The sequence below is a fragment of the Ranitomeya variabilis genome, chromosome 1 (assembly GCF_051348905.1).
Source record: "Ranitomeya variabilis isolate aRanVar5 chromosome 1, aRanVar5.hap1, whole genome shotgun sequence".
NCBI classification, from domain to species: domain Eukaryota; kingdom Metazoa; phylum Chordata; class Amphibia; order Anura; family Dendrobatidae; genus Ranitomeya; species Ranitomeya variabilis.
The window spans coordinates 938,072,200-938,084,759 of NC_135232.1; positions in this window are offsets into that span (position 1 = coordinate 938,072,200).

The following is a 12,560-nucleotide window of genomic DNA, read 5'->3' on the forward strand; positions in this document are numbered from 1 at the left end:
ATAATTCACACTGGCATGCTGGATATCAGCTTCTGGGTTACTTTCTAATTGTTGACAACCCATTCTTGCCTAACCTGCACTTGGAGTTTTAAATCATTTCTGTGCTTTTGTTTGTCCCTCTGCTTTTTAATGGTTTATCATAGGTTCTCAAAAAATTTGAGATCTGGGCAGTTTCCTGGCCATGGGCACAACATTTTAATGTTTTTTTCAACGACCCACTTAGTTATCACTCCTTTCCTTGTGCAATGATGCTTCATCATGCTTGAAAAAACATTTTTCAGAACCAAATTGCTCCTGGATCATTGGGAGAAGTTGTTCTTAGAGGACTAGTACATACTTTTCTTTATTCATGCTATTGTTCTTAGGAAAAACTGCAAGTGAGCCCGCTGCCTTGGATGAAGAACAACTCCACACATGAAAGGTTTCATGAAACTTTAATGTAAGCATGATACAAAACTTATGGTGGTGCTCATTTGTTTTGTATTCAGTTGTGGGCTGCATCTCTGGTGTCTATTCTGGCACTTTGGCTAGCACTGACAGTGGCAAGTGGGGTTCATATTTGTTCTTAGTACATACTTAGTAATTGAAAGGCATCTATACTAATAAAGTCCTTTAATAGAAAGAATAACATAGACTCCTTTAACCTCTTAGTGACGGAGCCAATTTGGAGCTTAATGACCGGGCCAATTTTTACAATTCTGTCCACTGTCAGTTTATGAGGTTATAACTCTGGAAGGCTGTAATGGATCCCACTAATTCTGAGAATGTTTGTTCAAGACATATTTTACTTCATGATAGTGTAAAATTTATTTGATATTACTTGTGTTTATTTATGGAAAAATGGAAATATGGCAAAAAAATTAAAAATTTTGCAATTTTCCAACCTTGAATTTTTATGCCCTTAAATCAGAGAGATATGTCACACAAAATAGTAAATAAATAACATTTTCCACATGTCTACTTGACATCAGCACAATTTTGGAAACAAATTTTTCTTTTGTTAGTAGGTTATAAGGGTTAAAAGTTGACCAGCGATTTCACATTTTTACAACAAAATTCCAAAACCATTTTTTTAGGGACCATCTCACATTTAAAGTCACTTTGAGGGGTGTACATGACAGAAAATACCCCAAAGTGACACCATTCTAAAAACTGCACCCCTCAAGGTGCTCAAAACCACATTCAAAAAGTTTATTAACCCTTTAAGTGCTACACAGGAACTGAAGCAATGTGGAAGGAAAACATTAACATTTAACTTTTTTTTTTTACAAACATTTTACTTCAGTACCAATTTTTTTTTTATTTTCACAAGTGTGAAAAGAGAAAATGAACCACAAAATTTGTTGTGCAATTTTTCCTAAATATGCTGATACCCTACATGTGAGGATAAACCACTGTTTGGGCGCACAGAAGAGCTTGGAAGAGAAGGAGTGCGTTTGACGTTTTCAATACAGAATTGGCTGGAATTGAGATTGGATGCCATGTTGCATTTGGAGAGCCCCTGATGTGCCTAAACAGTGGAAACCCCCACAAGTGACACCATTTTGGAAGATAGACCCTTAAGTAACTTATCTAGATGTGTGGTGATCACTTTGAACCCCCAAGTGCTTCATAGAAATTTATAACGTAGAGCCACAAAAATAAGAAAATTTTTTTTTTCAACAAAAATGATATTTCTCCCCCTAATTTTTATTTCCACAAGGGTAGCCGGAGAAATTAGACCACCAAAATTGTTGTTCAATCTTTCCTGAGTACGCTGATACCCCATATTTGGGGGTAAACCACTGTTTGGGCGCATGGCAGAGCTCGAAAGAGAAGGAGCGCCGTTTGACTTTTTCAATGCAGAATTGGCTGGAATTGAGATTGGATGCCACGCATTTGAAGAGCCCCTGATGTGCCTAAACAGTAGAAACCCCCCACAAGTGACACCATTTTGGAAACTAGACCCCTTAAGGAACTTATCTAGATGTTTGGTGAGCACTTTGAACCCCCAAGTGCTTCACAGAAGTTTATAACGTATAGCCATGAAAATAAAAAATAATTTTTTTCCACAAAAATGATCTTTTCAACCCCAAATGTTTACTTTCACAAGGGTAACAGGAGAAATTGGACCACGAACGTTGTTGTGCAATTTTTTCTGAGTACTCTCATACTCCATATGTGTGGGAACCATTGTTTGGGAGCATGGCAGAGCTCGGTAGGGAAGGAGCGCCGTTATGGAATACAGAAGTTGATGGAATGGTCTGCAGGTGTCATGTTGCGTTTGCAGAGCCCATAATGTGCCTAAACAGTAGAAAACCCCCATAAGTGACCCCATTTTGGAAACTAGACCCCCCATGGAGCTTATCTAGATGTGTGGTGAGCACTTTCAACTCCCAAGTGCTTCACAGAAGTTTATAACGCAGAGCCGTGTAAATACAAAATCATTTTTTTCCACCAAAATTATTTTTTTAGCCCACAATTTTTAATTTTCCCAAGGGTAACAGGAAAAGTTGGACCCCAAATGTTGTCCAATTTGTCCTGAGTACACTGATGCCCTATATGTGGGGGTAAACCACTGTTTGGGCACACAGCAGAGCTCAAGGGAGGGAGCACATTTGACTTTTTGAACACAAAATTGGCTGGAATCAATGGTGGCACCATGTCGCGTTTGGAGATCCCTGATGTTCCTAAACAGTGGAAACCCCTCAATTCTAACCACAACACACCACTAACCCTAATCCCAATCCTAACCATAACCCTAATCACAAAATTAACCTCAACACAACCCTAACTGTTGTGAATTCCGTTCTCGAACTCCCTCCTGTGGTCATGAATGATACTTCGGCGAGTTCTGTCCGTGGACTCTCTCTGGTGGCTGTGAGTGGAACTGCTGGTTCTGAGGTTGCTTCCTCAGCTGCCCTCGTTTGCGGCTAGGCTGGCTTCTCTATTTAACTCCACTCAGATCGTTACTCCATGCCAGCTGTCAATGTATCAGTACTGGTTCAGATCTCTCTCGGATCTTTCTGATGACCTGTCTACTCCAGCAGAAGCTAAGTCCCTGCTAGTTCATTTGTTGTTCATTGTGTACTGAATATATTTCTTAGTACTTGCTAAGTTCTAGTCCAGCTTGCTAACAAAATGGATGAATTAGAACTAATGTTGTTGGAGCATACTTATGACATGGTGGGGATATCTGAGACGTGGCTGGATGAGAGCCATGACTGGGCTGTTAACTTGCAGGGCTATAGCCTTTTCAGAAATGACCGTACAGATAAGCGAGGGGGTGGGGTGTGTCTGTATGTAAAATCGACCTTAAAACCCATCCTGCGTGATAATATAGGTGAATCTAATGAAAATGTAGAGTCTCTGTGGGTGGAGATAAGGGGAGGGGGAAAAAATAATAAATTACTGATAGGGGTTTGTTATAAATCTCCAAAACTAATGGAAGCAATGGAGAATATCCTCGTAAAGCAAATAGATGAAGCTGCGACTCAAGGAGAAGTCATTATTATGGGGGACTTCAACTATCCTGAAATAGATTGGGGAACAGAAACCTGCAGTTCCAGCAAAGGTAATCGGTTTTTGACAACTATGAGAGACAATTACCTTTCACAACTGGTTCAGGACCCAACAAGGAGGAGGGCACTGCTAGACCTAATATTAACCAACAGGCCAGACCGCATATCAAATATAAGGGTTGGGGGTCACTTGGGGAATAGTGATCACAAAATAATAAGTTTTCATGTAACCTTTAATAAGATGGGTAGAAGGGGGGTGACAAGGACACTAAACTTCAGGAGGGCAAATTTCCAACGGATGAGAGAGGATCTTGGTGCAATTAACTGGGACGATATCCTGAGACACAAAAATACACAAAGAAAATGGGAGACATTTATTAGCATCCTGGATAGGACCTGTGCACAGTATATACCGTATGGGAATAAACATACTAGAAATAGGAGGAAACCACTATGGCTAAATAGAGCTGTAAGGGGCGCAATAAGGGACAAAAAGAAAGCATTTAGAGAATTAAAGGAAGTAGGTAGTGAGGAGGCATTAAATAAATACAGAAAATTAAATACATTCTGTAAAAAGCAAATCAAGGCAGCAAAGATTGAGACAGAGAGACTCATTGCCAGAGAGAGTAAAAATAATCCCAAAATATTCTTTAACTATATAAATAGTAAGAAACTAAAAAATGACAGTGTTGGCCCCCTTAAAAATAGTCTGGGTGAAATGGTGGATGAGGATGAGGAAAAAGCCCATATGCTAAATGACTTTTTTTCATCAGTATTTACAAAAGAAAATCCCATGGCAGCCAATATGACTAGTGATAATAATTCCTCATTAAATGTCACCTGCTTAACCCAGCAGGAAGTACAGCGGCGTCTAAAAATAACTAAAATTGACAAATCTCCGGGCCCGGATGGGATACACCCCCGAGTACTGCAGGAACTAAGTACAGTCATTGATAGACCATTATTTTTAATCTTTAAAGACTCCATAATAACAGGGTCTGTACCACAGGACTGGCGTATAGCAAATGTGGTGCCAATATTCAAAAAAGGGGCAAAAACTGAACTCGGTAATTATAGGCCAGTAAGTTTAACCTCTACTGTGGGTAAAATCCTGGAGGGCATTCTAAGGGATGCTATGCTGGAGTATCTGAAGAGGAATAACCTCATGACCCAGTATCAGCACGGGTTTACTAGGGACCGTTCATGTCAGACTAATTTGATCAGCTTCTATGAAGAGGTAAGTTCCGGACTGGACCAAGGGAACCCAGTGGACGTAGTATATATGGACTTTTCCAAAGCTTTTGATACGGTGCCACACAAAAGGTTGTTACATAAAATGAGAGTAATGGGGATAGGGGAAAATATGTGTAAGTGGGTTGAGAGCTGGCTCAGGGATAGGAAACAAAGGGTGGTTATTAATGGAGCACACTCGGACTGGGTCACGGTTAGCAGTGGGGTACCACAGGGGTCAGTATTGGGCCCTCTTCTTTTTAACATATTTATTAATGACCTTGTAGGGGGCATTCAGAGTAGAATTTCAATATTTGCAGATGACACTAAACTCTGCAGGGTAATCAATACAGGGGAGGACAATTTTATATTACAGGATGATTTATGTAAACTAGAAGCTTGGGCTGATAAATGGCAAATGAGCTTTAATGGGGATAAATGTAAGGTCATGCACTTGGGTAGAAGTAATAAGATGTATAACTATGTGCTTAATTCTAAAACTCTGGGCAAAACCGTCAATGAAAAAGACCTGGGTGTATGGGTGGATGACAAACTCATATTCAGTGGCCAGTGTAAGGCAGCTGCTACAAAGGCAAATAAAATAATGGGATGTATTAAAAGAGGCATAGATGCTCATGAGGAGAACATAATTTTACCTCTATACAAGTCACTAGTTCGACCACACTTAGAATACTGTGCACAGTTCTGGTCTCCGGTGTATAAGAAAGACATAGCTGAACTGGAGCGGGTGCAGAGAAGAGCGACCAAGGTTATTAGAGGACTGAGGGGTCTGCAATACCAAGATAGGTTATTACACTTGGGGCTATTTAGTTTGGAAAAACGAAGACTAAGGGGTGATCTTATGTTAATGTATAAATATATGAGGGGACAGTACAAAGACCTTTCTGATGATCTTTTTAATCATAGACCTGAGACAGGGACAAGGGGGCATCCTCTACGTCTGGAGGAAAGAAGGTTTAAGCATAATAACAGACACGGATTCTTTATTGTAAGAGCAGTGAGACTATGGAACTCTCTGCCGTATGATGTTGTAATGAGTGATTCATTAATTAAATTTAAGAGGGGACTGGATACCTTTCTGGAAAAGTATAATGTTACAGGGTATATACACTAGATTCCTTGATAAGGCGTTGATCCAGGGAACTAGTCTGATTGCCGTATGTGGAGTCGGGAAGGAATTTTTTTCCCCATGGTGGAGTTACTCTTTGCCACATGGGTTTTTTTTGCCTTCCCCTGGATCAACATGTTAGGGCATGTTAGGTTAGGCTATGGGTTGAACTAGATGGACTTACAGTCTTCCTTCAACCTTAATAACTATGTAACTATGTAACATGATATTGCCTTGCTAGCTGGAAGCTCTGGGTTGCAGAGTGGCACCTCCGCACCATGAGTCGGTGCGGGGGTCTTTTTGCTCACTCTGCGTGGCTTTTTGTAGTTTTTTGTGCTGACCGCATAGATCCCTTTCCTATCCTCAGTCTATCTAGTAAGTCTGGCCTCCTTTGCTGAAAACTGTTTCATCCCTGTGTTTGTGACTTTCCTTTTAACTCACGGTTAGTATAGGTGGGGGGCTGCCTTTACCTTTGGGGAATTTCTCTGAGGCAAGGTAAGGCTTATTTTTCTATCTTTAGGGGTAGTTAGCTCTTAGCCTGTGAAGAGGCGTCTAGGGAGAGTTAGGTACGCTCCACAGCTATTTCTAGTGTGTGTGTTATAGGATTAGGATTTGCGGTCAGCAGAGTTCCCACTTCCCAGAGCTTTTCCTGTCTTCTAGTTTAACCATCAGGTCATTCCAGGTGCACCTAACCACCAGGTCCATAACACCTAACCCTAATCCCAACCCTAACCATAACCCTAACTACAAACCTAACCCTAATCCCAACCCTAGCTCTAATCCCAACCCTAACCCTAATCCAAATCCTAATCCCATCCCTAACCCTAATCCCAACCCTAAGCCTAATCCATCTCTAACCCTAACTTTAGCCCCAACCCTAAGGGTATGTTTCCATGGGTCATCATCTCTGTACTTTGGACGCAGCAGATATGCCAATCTGCCCAAAGTGCTGCCCCCTGTTGTACGTGTGGTGATTTCGGATGTGTTCATTGAACACATGCAGAATCACCACATCATATTCATAGACTGTGTTATTTATCTTGCAGAGACGGAGCGTATCCGCAAGATAAATACACATGCAGTCTGGAATGATGCGCCGCATGTCCTGTTACGCAGGGTGCGGCCCTGCACGCATAGTGGAGATGGGATTTCATAAAATCCCCTCCACTATGCCTATGCTGTATCATCTGGACACTGCGGATTGGACGCTGCAGCTTTATGCAGCATCCAATCTGTAGCAAATCCTGAATGAATCCTTAATGTGGAAACATACCCTAACCCTAATTTTAGCTCCAACCCTAACCCTAACTTTAGCGCAACTCATTTTAGCCCAACCATAACCCTAATGGGAAAATGGAAATAAATGCATTTTCTTTATTTTATTATTTTTCCCTAACTAAGGGTGTGATAAAGGAAGGGTTCATTTACTATTTTTTTTATTGTGATCACTGTGATAGAGTCTATCACAGTGGCCAAAATGAACCAATAACTTCCTATTGTTGCCGGGTGCTGGCCGGCAGATCTCTGCGAGTGCACTGCGCATGCGCCCGCCATTTTCTTACTGGAAGAAGATGCCAGTGGCCATGCGGGGAAGCAGGAGGATCCAGGGACACCAGGAGACACTGGTAAGTATCGGGGGGGTGATCGGATTTCTCTGTCTTCTGATGTGCGATCACATCGGAGGACTGATAAATTAAATGGCAAATTGCACATTTTTTGCGGCCACCATTATACGGTTAATAATGGAGATTGCAACCCGGGGGTTGGTAAAAACCGACCCAGCAGCTGAGACCCTGGAGAAAATCTGACTCTGGGAGGCACTATACACTTTTTTCACAGCGCCGTTAATTAACGGTGCTGTGGTTTAAGTACCCTTAACTACCGCCATTAAAAGGCATATCGGGGGTCATTAAGGGGTTAATGAATCCAAATTAAACCATACTCATGTTATCTCCCAGTCCACAGAAGCCATAATCTCCTGTAACAGAATTAAAATAATAAACAACAATATTCCTTACCTGTCCACTGAGAAGACAATAATCCATTTGTCTCTCGATGGGTCTAGCTCTGCTACATTTAGATGGCAGGCTACATTGTTTCATGATGCTACTATAGAGCTTGCCATCTAGAAGAGAAAATGAGCAGCGTGTGCTACCGCTGCAGTGTCTTACGGTGAACTTCTTTGACTGATGTTATCGGGAGTGTGAGAAAACTGTTTATAGCCAGACATGGATTGCGGTGTGGGGTAGAACGATGGACTGGTGGTGAGGGATACGGTTGTTTTTTATTTTTTGTTTTATTACAGGAGATGAGTGCATCAATGGAATGGGCGTTGGGTGAAAATAACTGTGGTTGTTATTTTTAAATAAAAAAGGAAAAATGTGTTTTGTTTTTATTTCAAATAAAGGACTTTATTCAGGATCTGTGTTTATTTACAAAATAACTATAGGATTAGTTATTGATAGGTTTCTAATAAATGCATCTCCGTTACTAATCCATGGACTTGATGTCACCAGACAATACAAAGGTTACGTCAATCCCACAAATATGAACATCACTTGCCACTGCCACAGGGCAAGTGGGAAGAGCAGCGCAAAGTGCCAGAATTGGCGCAATTAATAGATGCACCATTTCTGGGCGGCTCCAGGCTGCTATTTTTAAGCTTGGGGGCCAATATCCATAGCCCCTTTCCAGCCTAGGAATACCAGCCCCAAACTGTCAGTTTTAGCTGGGCTGTTTGCCAAAAGTGGGAGGGACCCCACAATGTTTTTCAAATTATTTATTTAAATAATTTTAAAAAACAGCATAAAGACCCCTCTATTCTTGATAACCAGCCTTGCTAACGTTGACAGTTTTGCCTGGCCGGTTATCAAAAATAAAGGGGAACACACTTCAATTTTTTATTTATTTATAGCACAATTGACAGGTCAAATTATTCCACTTTTTCTGGTGTCTGGTTCAAATTTGAGCTGTTTTTTAAGCCTTTTAGCACCCCTGAAGGAGTTTGTCTATGTGTTTGTTTTTGACTCCCATTGAATTCAACGGGGTTCAGATATGTTCGTCAGTCCGTTCGCCGAAGATGTTTGTTGCACATTGCGACGTTCGGAGAGCCAAACCGAGCTGAACCTTGAAAGGTTTGCTCATCTCTAGTTGTGAGTCTTTTGCGAAGAAAAGTATTCCCCTAATTATTGGTTTTTAAATGTTTTTGTATTATTCAGTGCTTTTTTGTATGTATCACTAAAATGTATTCTAAAATATTTGCAATATTGCAAGTAGGCTTGTTTTTTTATGCATTGCTGGCGTCTTATCTACACCTATTCTCCTCTCTCTCCATATAGACGTTTTCATTGGTGTATGGCACAGAACTCTTAATTAATGTTACTGCAGTTCTGGTCCGTTTTCACAACAGATGCCATATCTTCATCAAGACTATTTCCTGAGCTAAAAAGCTGTCTCCTGAGTTGTTATATTGGTCTGTGATGCTCAGCCATAAGCATAATCTGAACACAAAGTAGGCACCAATAAAAACATACCGCATTTTTCGGACCATAAGATGCACTTTTTTCCCTCCAAATTTGATATGCGCTACATTTAATATGCGCTACACAGTGGGTGCTGACTACATGTCTCATCAGCATCTCCTGGTCTAGCTAATTGTAGGAAGACCCGGTAGACAACGATGAATTTAATTCAGCACCCGGCACCTAAGAACAGCAATAATTGTACTATTTATGCCCAAGCATGCCACCATAGCTATTCATTCCGTGTGTCATCAGTAGTGTTGAGCATTCCGATACTGCAAATATCGGGTATCAGCCGATATTCGCGGCGGTATCGGAGTTCCGATACTTTTGCAATATCGAATACCGGAATTGGAAGTTCCCATAATGCAATGAGCCAGTTTGATTTAATTCAGCCAATGAGGAATCCTAAGAAGTGTGGGCACATCCTGTTATGCATGTTAGGCATGTAAGTAATGGCATCGCTGTGATTGGCTGCTGAAATGATGTCATGATGCACTATAAAAGCCACCACCGCCATTTTGGGTTCACTCTGCTGTGAATTCAGTTAGGGACAGGACGCTGCTGTTATGACTGAGGGCCAGTTTGAGATAGCCATTTGCTTCATTGTGCTTTACCCAGGTTACTTTAGCAACCGCTGTGTGAGAAGCTATTTTTTGCCTTGCAGTGCTGTTCACAGCTGTCTGCAAGGTGTCTGTGTGTGAGTGCAGCTCACGTTGTAGTCTGTTCTGCAGCCACATCTGGTTGTAGTCCGCTCAGCATGCATCAATGCCTCATACTGTTCAATTGTCCTTTTTTGCATTAGTGCAGCTGCACATTTTTGCTGATTTCTCCTATTAGTGTGTTTCCATCCGTATCCAGCTAGATTGCGTGCACACAATATATAGGAGTAGATAGAGGAGCTTTTCTGCAGCCTTGCAGCGCTGTTCATGGCTGTCTGCAAGGTCTCTGTGTGTGAGTGCAGCTCACGCTGTAGTCTGTTCTGCAGCCCCTTCTGGTTGTAGTCCACTCAGCGTGCGTCACTGCCTCATACTGTTCAATTGTCCTTTTTTGCATTAGTGCAGCTGCACATTTTTCCTGATTTCTCCTATTAGTGTGTTTCCATCCATATCCAGCCAGATTGCGTGCACACACTATATAGGAGTAGATAGAGGAGCCTTTCTGCAGCCTTGTGCCCTGCAGCCCCAGCCAGATTAGTATTAGCGTATTTTTGGGAGCCTCATCTATTGCATTGTAGGTTACCTTCCTGCATTGTGATAGCTGCAAAAAGTTTGTGATACTATCGGTTTTAAATCTTTGGGCACATCCAGTGTCTTTTTGTGAAAAAAACTAAAAGTTAATAAAGTTCACGAAACACTCCACTTTACAGTTGTGTAGGCCACATTAGCTCATATTAAAGTCTAGTCCACACTTCATAAAATTTGTGTTTCTTATACCTGTTAGCAGCTGTTCAGGAATAAGCACACTAAGCCCTTAGTACTTTTCTGCCTATCTTTATCAGTCTACCAAGATGAAGAAGGCAGGGAGTAAGGCACGTGGTCGTGGGCGTGAAGTTTCTGCAGGGAGAGGACGTGGGGATTCTGTGCCTGCCACCTGCACCAGTGACTCAGCATCCCCCAGTTTTACCAGGGAACAGTCCTTTATGTGCAGCTTTGTAGGAGCTCATCGTACCCCACTGCTGTGGGACGAACAAATTGAAGCCATTGTCAGATGGATGGCAGCTAACGCATCGACTTCAATTAGTGCCACATCCTCTCAGGTCCAGAGCACTGAAGAGCACCCATCTGTCTCTTCACCACCTGCCAAATTGCCCAGGCAGTCAGAGAGCCCTGGACAGGAGCCATCTCTACTTCTGTTCTCTGAATCTCTTGGCTTGGAAAGAGGGGGCCAGCCAAGCAGCATTCGAGAAATTGAAGAAGAGGCAGTATACAGTGATGCGCAACTGCTTTGTCTCTCTGAATCTGAAGAGGCAGGTGGACCAGTGCCTACGGTCAGCACACCTCAGTTCACATCTGATGATGAGACTCAGGTGCCACTTTCTGGTGTGTACTGTGCTGCCGAGACTACCCAGGAGAAGCAGTCATTAAAAGAGTGTAGTATAGATGATGAGGTCCTTGACCCATCATGGCGTGAGGTACAGAAAGGTGGTGGGAGCAGCTCTGAGGAAGAGATTCCCCGAATGGCCCAAAAAGGAGGGAGAGGGAGGGGCCAGACTGGGTTGCCTGTAGCCTCCACTTCGGCACTCATTAGGAGCATGCCTCTTCCAAAACGGGTGCTCCCAAGACTTGCAGTGCCTGGTCCTTTTTTGACACAGTTGCAGATGACATTTGCTTTGTCAAATGCAAGCTGTGTAATCAGAAAGTGAAAAGAGGGAAAAGTGTCAGTAACCTCAATACCACAAATATGTGGAAACATGTGCGGACCAAGCACGTAGTGGAGTTACAAAGACACACTGAAGACCTAGGCCAACCTACAGCACCACCTACCACCTCTTCAGCTCGTGTTGTAGCCTCTTCCTCCAGCTCACACACAGCTAGTTCGGCTTCCTCACAAGATCGCCATGGAAGAACCTCTGGCCCTGTTATACAGAGACACAGTGTAATTCCACCCACAGCACCATGTTCCCTGTCATCCTCACACTCCCAGGCCAGTCTACAGCCATCGGTAGCACAGGCATAGGAGAAAAGGCGCCCATACTCAGCAAACTACCCCCGCGCACAGGCTCTGAATGCTGGCATTGCAAAACTATTGTCCCTTGAAATGCTCTCATTCAGGCTGGTGGAGACTGACACCTTCCATAACTTCATGGCATTGTCAGTCCCACATTACAACGTGCCCAGTCACTTTTATTTCAGCAGGTAAGCCGTCCCTGCCCTGCAAAAGCATGTGGAGGGAAACATTAAACATGCGCTACTAAACTCCGTCAGTAGCAAGGTCCACCTGACCACCGATGCATGGACCAGTAACCATGGACAGGGACGATACCTTTTCCTCACTGCCCATTGGGAAAATGTTGTGGAGCCGGGTACAGATCTTGAGAGTGGCGCTCTATGTGTTCTGCCAACTCCAATTATTGCAGAAATCCAGTTTGCACACATTGACTCCTCCTCATACTCTAGTTCCTCTGAATCAGCGCTTCAGGAGCCGTCACAGTCTAGCTCCAAATTGACACATGAACGC